Source organism: Propithecus coquereli, unplaced genomic scaffold, assembly GCF_000956105.1.
Source record: "Propithecus coquereli isolate 6110/MARCELLA unplaced genomic scaffold, Pcoq_1.0 Scaffold203, whole genome shotgun sequence".
Lineage (NCBI taxonomy): Eukaryota > Metazoa > Chordata > Mammalia > Primates > Indriidae > Propithecus > Propithecus coquereli.
The window spans coordinates 995,258-1,005,277 of record NW_012145301.1 but is presented as its reverse complement, the minus strand read 5'-3'; the positions used below and the strand labels follow the sequence as shown (position 1 = coordinate 1,005,277).

At 44.5% G+C, this 10,020-nt stretch overlaps 1 pseudogene; it reads left to right on the top strand.

The window, feature by feature from the left end:
* The first annotated feature begins 4,938 nt into the window (after positions 1-4,938).
* LOC105810076 lies at positions 4,939-5,634 on the top strand (annotated as a pseudogene).
* Positions 5,635-10,020: the final 4,386 nt, after the last annotated feature.

Genomic DNA, 10,020 nt, shown 5'->3' with positions numbered 1-10,020 from the left:
TCCAAAAGAGCTGGTTGCTGCCTGTTAAAGAGGAAGCTGGACTTTCCCAGATAAAGAAGAGAGGTTGGGGAGGTTGCGGTGGGGGTGGAATGACTTTCTAATCAGAGGACGGAGTGTATGCAACGGCAAGGACGAGGTCAGCAAGTTCAGGAAACTGCAAGTATCTGGAAGACAGAATTGTCAGGGAGGGGAATAGGCAAGTTGTTGAGACCCCACGACCCTCACCACGTAGAAGGGTTAGTTCACTGAGGGCTGCTTGCACAGAGCTGCCACGCAACTTCGTACACCGTAATGTCTCTGCAGCCTGCTGAAGACAGCCTCAGCCTCACGTGCTGCCGATGCCTCGTGCCTTGGGTGGGATATTTATGAGATGATCTTAGAAACAAATTTGCAAGAACTTGATCCTTCTTACACTGGATTTATCAGCAAAGCAGATGTCAAGGTGATTTCGTCTGGTCTATGCAACGACCTGAACCAAAGTGAGTGTGAGATGCTATGAAAGAGATGTGATACTGAAGGAGGTAGAGGTGAGTCAGACCTAGACAATCAGGAAAGCTGCATGTGTGTTTGTATTTACCCAGAAAATAATGTACCATTTTTTAAAAGTGAGAATTTAAAAATTACTCAGTTTATGTGTCTGCATGGACTATCTTTTAAAGGACGCACAAAACCTGGTGATAGTGATTCCTTCCCAGGGTGACCTCTGGGTGGCTGGGTGGGAGGGAGGCTGACTTTTCACCATACACTCTTTTGTACTTTTAACATTTTGTGCCGTATAAACATATTAGCTATTTAAAATGTATTTAAAAGTTCATGTGTGCATAGAAAGATTTTTAAGGAAGCTAAAAAAGTTAACAGTGCTTATATCTGAATGGTGGATTTGTAGGTATTTTTATATCCTCTTTATACTTTCCTATGTATTTCCAGCTTTCTCCCATGAGCATGTATTGCTTTTGTAATTAGATTTAGGAAGTTACGTTATTTTTTTAAACCTGGATTTTAGAGGCTGTACGTTGGGACATTCAACTGCCCACTTTTGATGTCGTGGAGGACTACAACTTTACACAAGGGAAGAAGAGTATTCCTCAACTTAGACCCAGACCTTACTGTCCTAAGAAAGTGTGCCAATGTCCCTGATTGTGGCAGTTGTGGCACAGAAGAAAGGGCTGGACTGGGAAGCAAGCACATTGTCATTGGAGCCCCAGCCCTGCCACAAAACAGTTACATGGCTTTGGACAAAGTCTCTTGTAGGTCGTGGGCAATGACACCTTCTGTGGAGGTCACTGTGGGGGTTAAGTGGAGCGACTGCATGCGGAAGCACCTATCACCGTGCCAGGCCAGGGGAGGTGTCGGGGGCACCTCTGGGTGAGTCAGCCTCTCCTCATTTCCACCAGCTCCACTAAGGCCGCTGCCAACAGGGTGTCTGTTGTGTAAATGCAGCTCTAAGGCAGATCCTCTAGGCCCACTTCAACCAGGTGGCTGCTGTGAGCTCTCACGACCTGAAACGTCTGGAGCTGCCCTCGTACCTGACACTCAGCAAGTCCTAAAAAAGATCTCTTCCTTTCTTCCACTCTTGATACCTTCCCTGACGCAGAGAGGAAAACGCTAAAACTAAGACTGCTCCAAGAAAAAAAGGCAATGAATTGACAAGATAAACTATTTTTTCAAAAATTCAATATTGTGACTAGGTCACCAATTTCAAAGGAAACAGTTTTAGTCCCCATTGCAATCTCATGCAGATTTCATTTCTAATAGCTAAGCGTTACCGGGCACAGACTATTGGCCAGCCACTGCCCTGTTAACTGCTTTAATCCTCCCACTAACCAATGGGATAGGCACAATTGTCCCATTTAACTGGTGGGAACGGAAGTACAAAGCTGTTAAACCACAGGCTCGAGGTCATACAACTAGGCAATGGCCAAGCCTGGCTTCCACCCAAGTCATCTAGCTCCAGGGCACATGTTCTTTGTCGCCATACCTCTTAGTGGTAACAATAATTAATGCCTCAAACGGTGATATTATTTGATTATAATAATTGTTGAAAAAGTCCAGAAAAAAACATAGAGCATTCATTTCATATAATTTTGTCAGTGTTTCATACCTAGTGTTTCTGAAGCCGGTTCAGAGACAGATTTGTATGAACGAGTGCAATGTAACTGCCGTTTTATGCGTTTCCCTTCACTTGAGGAAAATGAAGACCAACCTTTCACTGGAGAAGAGTCAGCAGGTCTGGGTGCGCTGACCAATCGCTTAAGGGAAAAGGTACTCTGAACTTTTCTCTGCCTCTGAAATACAGCATTTGCAACAGCCTGGCATGAAAGAGCTCTGTACACCGCAGGAATGGAAGCGCTCAGCGCGCCTGGATGTTGAGTTTGGGGTAATGTCAAGCAATGAGGCCTGAGAAGTATGCAGGGGCCACACGGGAAGACCTCTCAAGGAACTTGGACGTTATCCTAAGAGTAATCGGAAGGCATTCAATAATTTTAAAGAGAGGAATTTCCGATTCATGTTTTAGAAAAAAATCACTCTGACTGCTGTGCTGAAAATGAATTAGAGGAAGCAAAACAGAGGCTGGGAGAATCGGTGGAGAGCTGGGACAGGGGTTTGAAAGGGACACCGGGAGCCTGGTCTGTGGCTGTGGCAGAGGGGACAGAGATGGATGGATTCAAGAGACAAGAGGTAAAATCGACAAGACGTGGAGTTTGGGAGAAGGGAGGCACCAGTCAGGGATGGGTGGATATAGGCGGACAGATCAGTGCTTCTCCCTGGGGGTGAGGACAGACCTCGAAATGAGACCAAAGTGCTGTTTCCCTTATATCGCATGGTTGGATTTGCCTTAAAACAAACCTCAGGGATAACTGAATCCTACCCTGTAAGAAAAGAAAAGATGGGAATCAGGGTAAGAGAAAGAAGAGGAGAAGGAAAGGATGCAAATATATATATTTTGATGTATTATATTTACTTGGGGAGGAAGAGTTTATTTGTCCAATAGTTTTCTGTGGCTCCAGGGTGACTGGAAGACTCTATAGAGGGCATTTAAGAAGCTGGACACTGATCCCAGCGGCTACCTTTCTTTCCCAGAACTCAGATTAGTTCTAAAGCTCTGCAACTTCCTCTTTCATGAAGACGAGACTTACCAGACCATGTCAAAATATGACCAGAAGTTAGGTGGAAAAATAGACTATAAATCTTTTTTGGAAGAAACTTGCTAATCACAGCAAACACCTAATGCCAGAGAGCCACCATCTGGGGCAACATAACTTAATCATGTATTCTTTTTACCCACATTGCTTGGTCATTACCTACAGGACTGTCCTCACATAAAGTCATTTCATGCTTCTTGGGAGCTACTGTTTCCCAAACTTCAATCGTCCAATGAACATATTCACCTTTCCTGGTGTCTCTTTCTCTAACACAAAACTGAAAAGGTTTGAAAATGTTGTCTCATTGATAAATGTTCTTTTCATAGCACGGAAACAGGTAAGATAATACTAGTTTTGGTAGTTTTAGAAATTATCTTTCCATTTTTGATTACACTCTAAGAAATGATTTGCTCAATTTCTTCCTTCTGAAATTAACAATAGAGAAATGAAATGCTTTCTCCTGTAGCCTTCCCTTACTATATACGTTTGGAGCCATCATCAGCCTGGGGTTCAAGGCCAGAATGGCTACTACTCAGTTCTTATTTGACCGAGCTGCAATGTAGTTCAGATGGAATCCAATTACATTCATGTCTACCCCTCTACTGTAAGTCAGAGTAGGAAGGGTTTGTGAAATCAGGGATTCTTCAAGCTTTCACACATTTATTGCTTGTGGCCAGACTATCAAGTTGCAAATGACTCTCCCTCCAATTTGACTTTTTTCCATGACAGTTTCTCCAACAGCTCAGAATTGGCTCCTCTAGACTCCCCCAGAATTGCTAGGGCTGTGTGCTGCATGAACAGCCACAACTGCAACCAGTAGGAACGTGCAGCACACAGTACATCCAAAAGTGCAGAGACAGATTGTGACTTCTAGTCCTAAAACTTGTGTGCATTTTCTCCATGGCTACCCTCTATAGCGATTTTTTTCTTCATCAATTACCCTTTGTATTATATTTAGGAAGAGCAAGGAGGGGCTAGACCACAAATTTATATTCTGACGTAAATATAAAATAAAAGTCATGTTTATGTTAAAAAAAAAAAAGTCCTGATACTAGTGAGTGGAAACGAAAGTTTCATTGTGAATGACTTCTACTGATATAACTTTAACAAAACAACAAAGAGGAGGCTTACTTTTGTGTCATTGCAAACATCGCAAAGTTCTCCTAGAAATATCATGGTAAGAAAGTTTAATTATGTTTATAAGGTTTTAATATATTAATATTTTTATTGACTCTCGCTTTCTGTACATATGCACACTTGTGTACACAGGCAGACACCCTGTGCACACACATGTGTGGCACTCCTGGGCCTGTACCATAGCTCACAGGCAGATGTGTGTAGCTCCACTTCTAGCTGCGCGCATATCAGCACTGAGGTTCTGGGGTTTTAGAAAGTCAATAATAAAACCTCATTTTTTGCTCCTATCTGCGCTCAGAACCATTTGAGATATAGACGTAGGTGTCAGGTGGAAATAAAAATGTCTCTTTTGTGACTGATTGGAGGATGTGACGTCAATGTACAGGGAGATTGGGCTTGCAACATTTCACTTTAGAATTAAACTTATCCATGAAAAGCACAGGAAGAGCTAGGAACCTTACACGCAGCTGAGTGGGGATGCTCGCCTGCCTCCTGTGGCAGGTTGGCGCCCAGAGAGGAAGGGGGCTAAGCAGAGCATGCCTGGGTCCTCCTTCCAGACCCTCCAACCAGATAACTGAGGACTATGAAAGGAGCATGAGAGATGTTAAGAGTATTACTCAGGTAATATCTCTCCACACAGCGCCATGAGGATTGGGAAATGAAAGTGCCTCCCAACTGCAGACACATGTGTGCAGATATACACAGGTATGTGCACATACACACGGATCAATTCCCACACCAGGCCATGGATACTGACAGATGTCAGGAGCCAAAGCAGCCAGAAAACTAAGGAGAATGAGAACCCAGTGGGAAGAGGAGTCCCGGGACAGAGTCCAGGGAGCTGAGGGTCCTTGCAGGGCTGTGACCTGCATCCAGGCTTGACTCCCCAGGCCTGACCCTGCAGCCCAGAGTGGTGCAGCAGCTGGTGAACAGAATAGATGAAAGGAAAAAATGGGATGGAAGGCACTCTGTCTGTGACACTGAGGCACAGCTGGGTCTGTGGGCAGAGCATCCTTGAGGTCATCTGCACATTCTGACTGGGAAAAGGTGGTCAACGGTCTTGAAAGGAGTGCTTATAGAATGTGATCCTGCCATGAAGCAGTTTCTGCTGTATTTGGATGAGTCCAATGCCCTGGGGAAGAAGTTCATCATTCAAGACATTGATGAAACTCATGTCTTTGTAATAGCAGAGTTGGTTAATGTCCTCCAGGAGCGAGTGGGTGAATTAATGGACCAAAATGCTTTTTCTCTTACCCAGAAGTGAAAATACTAGATATTGACCACTTGGGAATTACAAGCAGCAAATGTGAAAGACTTACTTGCTTAGGAGCCTGCTGTGGGAAAGACCGAGGGATCATTTGCCAGAAAAAAGCGCCCTGAACTGATTTTTTTGTACCCTATAATTAAAAAAACAAAACAAAAAAATCTTTAACAGTTGGCTGTAATTTGACTTATTATCCTTTATTAAAATATAAATGTTAAAAAAATGGGATGAAAAAAAATGGGGGAGAATGCTGAGAAGAGCATCAAGCTGCCATAGAAAATATATTTAAGAAATGTTGAATTAGTTTATCTACCCCATGTTCCAATAAAGAGTTTGCAATGGCCAAGATTTGTATGTTAATAGGCATTAGACTGTGCAATCTGAAAGGGAGTGTGGACGTGCAGGTACAAGAGCTGTTGTACAATAACGTAAGGCCAAATTTCCGTATATAAAAGAGTGGGAGCATAGCATGCCCAAGTTATTAGAGGGGCTCTGACTGCCAATCATAGCTTGGAGTAGGGCTCACAGCTGCAAGATTGACCATGGGTTGGAATTAGAGACCCCCAATCCCACTTACCCTAAATGAAGAAAATTGCCTTGTTTCAGAGCAGGCCCTGGAGTTTAAGAAAAAGTCCTGGGGTTAAAGACTTTTTCATGATTTGGCCGGACACCTTGTTATTTAGTTTGAAGTGGCCCTAAGGATCTGACTCTTTGGAAGGTGCGGGTAGATTAAAAATATATTATTATAATAGCTAGACATCCACTATGGGCCAGGCAGTTTCCGGAGTGCTTTGAGTATGCCAACTCACTGAATCCTCATAGCCACCCTGTGAGAGATGCACTTGTGATGTCTCTGTGCTGTAGGTGATGAAACAGACTCCAAGAGGCTGAGCAACTCGCCCAAAGTCCCATAGTTAGTAGGCACAGAGCTGGGACGCAAATCCGGGCAGGCTGGCTCCAGAGCCACACTCTGCAGAGCTAGTGCAGCAGGGAGTGCCCTGTCACTTAGCTCAGCCTCGGATCTTCTCCACATGAAAGAAGCAGAACCCCATCAGGCTAGTTCTGAATCCACAGCCTGGTCTGCATTTAGCTGGGCCTGCATTGTCTCCTCCTGCCAGGCCAAAAGGTAGACTTTGCAGGCAAAGACAAGGCCATTGCTCCTACTGATAATCCTCAGAATGTGTGTAGGTAGATTACTCCACAGATTTCTGTGTGTCTGTACAATTACTTGCTGGTCTCTGATGACACAGGGCAGGGACTGAGGACCGGGGTGGACCTAATGAAGAATTCCAGAAGACTCAGCACTGTTAGGCAGTTCATTCAGTCACACCGCAGTCACACCACACACACACACTCCATGCCCTGTATCGCCTTCCTTTTCTTGGTGTGCTACTCTGTGCAGACACCCATTACTAGTTTCTTAGGATTTCCTCACCTTTGTGGGCTCAGGCACATCCATAGACACCCCCACACACAACTTTCTTTCCTGGTATGTAACAGCCCAGACTGGAGGGGCCCCCACTGACACATGGGGCTGTCTTTGTTCAACAGTGCTTGGAAGCACAAGTGAGCTCTGTATTACTGCCCTTTTGGCAGGGGTGGCTGGAGGGCCTGGAAGCTACTAGCTCCAGCCCTGCAGAGCCACGGTGACCAACCCAAAGCACCAGCCATCAGCTTTGTTCCTCAAGCCCCTGGAGAAAACCTTTGATTTCATGGGGATGATTATTTTTATTCTTGCCCACTCAAGGATAAAGCCCAAGAAACAAGAGGTTGCCCCTTTCAGAGGCATCACAATGGGTTACCTCCAGCCAAACCCACTGTTTTTTGTTTTTTGTTATTTCTGGGTTTGGTTGGGCCTCTCTTGGAAACCATTACTATACAACTTACTTAAAGAAAGAGTGGAGAGATTGGGTATAAGAGACTCAGACGGGGTTGGGGGGAAGGTGGGAGGGTCTGGGGCAGGGAGGCTGGAGGTAAAGTGTTCTCAGAGACAGTGCGGGAAGAACACATTAAAATCACAATCTGATTTGAATCAATTCCATTTTGTAGTGACATATTTAATCTTTTGCAAAGTCAAACTATTCCAAGTTTGACTTTTGGCCAAGCCAGGAGAATTGGGACTTTGGATGAAGGTTTCAGAAAAAGACACAAAACACACACACAGACACACACACACACACACACACACACACACACACACACACAGAAAAGGCAAAGGAGAGAAAGGGGAGGGAGACTTTTATCCTAAAGTCATTGTAAATCCAAAGCAGGGTTTTATCCTCCACAGTTAAATGAGAAAGAAAAAAAAATCAAGAATACCAACATTTGAGGTACAAAGACTGTCATGGCCCAGTGGAAGTTTGCAAAATTATATGTAAATGACCAAAGTTTTTACTGTGGTGGCCCTGTGCATTCCCAAAGCTAATCCCAAAGAGAAAATCTACTTAGCAAAAGCAAGTTTTGTCTAATTTGGTTAACAGTTGAGAAGTGACAAAAATGCTGAATATATTAATAATTTATATTTCCAGGGTAACACTATATCTTTAATGCTTCACTGCAGAAGGGAATTCAGATTGGCTTAATGCTCTTAGAAAGAAAAAAAAAAATCCTGAAAGGCCTTCTTCATATTCTGTACCCAGCACTGATGAAAATGAGTGTAAGACATGTGTTCTTATAATAGGCACCATCCTCTCTCCCATCTCTGCATAATTCGTTTTTATCCCATATTGCTCAACATATATTTGTTATCTGGGAAGCTGCTTGCTCCTAACTCACTTCTATGGTCCAACTCTATCAGTTCATAAAAAAAGGAGACATCTCAGATTTTATAGATAAGTAATTTCAAGAACCCCTTACATGCAAAAACCTTTTATAAAGTTTACAGATTTTCTTTCCCCAGAAATATACATATATAAATTTCACTTTATGGGCAATGTAATGAGAGTTTTTTTTTTTTTTTCCCTCCCTGTCTTTGTATAATGGAGTTTGATGGTTTACAAATTGCAGGTCATCCCATTCCATGACCTCGGTAAACAATCTGGGTCAGAGCTCTCTTAAACCCTGTCCAGAGAAATGAAATAAGTTAATTTACTGTCCTCCAGCTAATCTGGGAGAAGGCAAATCACCTAGTTCAGCTAAATGGCCTCTGGAATCAAAAAGGAAAACATGCCACATAATTTCAAATTATTTAAGGGGCATCGAAGTTAATGGAAACAAAAGTCCAAAGGAAAAAATCAATAGTGGAAAAAATTTAAATCCCCAGAAACACATGTTTAGCTTGTTGGATACCTTGTTTATTTTACCTGTTTACATAACACAATGGGCAGCCTCATTTTGCTGTTTGCTCTTAGAAAAATGTGATTTTTAGCTTGTTATTTTCAATGAATGTACCACTATTTTGTGGGTAAGGCACAGATGCACTGGAATCACAATCCCCTAAAAGATCACTAGCCAAGTCTCTTCTAGACTCCAAACTTTCCTCACCACATTCTGGATGGAGCCAGAAGATTTTAAAAAGTAAGTAAATAAATAAATCCCGCCTGGGGAAAGGGAGAGAAAGGAAGACTTTTCTCTCCCCAGGCCTGAGAGCTTGAACAGAGAACCCAGCATCTCGACCCAGGGCCAGTAAGGGGTGATGGAGTCGACGGGGAACAATGCCTGGGGGAGCGCGTCTCCCCACCCTGGCAGCCCAGCACCTCCGAAGCTAGGCTGATCCGTGCGCAAAAGGCAACGCCAGCTTCCCTGAACCCTCCGGCGCCAAGTAGTTGCCATCCTAAGATAGTCAGAAAACTTCCACCAATGTTGTTTCTAAGCCACATCCCAGAAACGTTATTTGCTGCTCATATTTTTTACAGGGGCGTGTTAAGGCTGTAAACTCAGCCACGCGTCCCGCGGGCCTGGGCTTCGCCCAGCTCCAGACTCCGGAGGGTGTGGCGCCCGCGCGCTCCGGGACACTCACTTGGGGGCAGGAAGAGCTCCCAGGTCCCAGCTGGCTACATTACGCTGAGGCCACTTTGGGGCGGTACTTGATTTGCATTTTCAGAGAGCCGCGGGTACTGTTCCTGGCCTCCCCTCTTTCCTAAGGCAAATGCCCAAGATGCCCTCAGAGCGGGTGCGATCTGCGCTCTGGGGGAGCCACGAATCCCGCCCCCAAGCGACGCCTGGAATATCTGCTTAAGCCTCCGTCGAGCCTTCCCTTCCCTCAGACTCCGCAGCCGCCTCCCCACCAAATTACCGAGGGCCGTCGCCTTGGCCCTTAGCCTCGCGCCCTTGGCACTTTGGAGGGCATGGGCCGTGGATAAGCAGAAGGTAACAAAGAAATCCATCTCTTGGGGGCTTTATTAGAAAACGTTTATTGCCAGGGGGAGATCCTTCAAAAGACTAACTCGCTCTTGGCCTTTCCACACCTAGTTTTTTGCGGTCACGGTATTTACACCTGTACAATATATACAATATTTTTCCTAAGCAGCGCCCAAC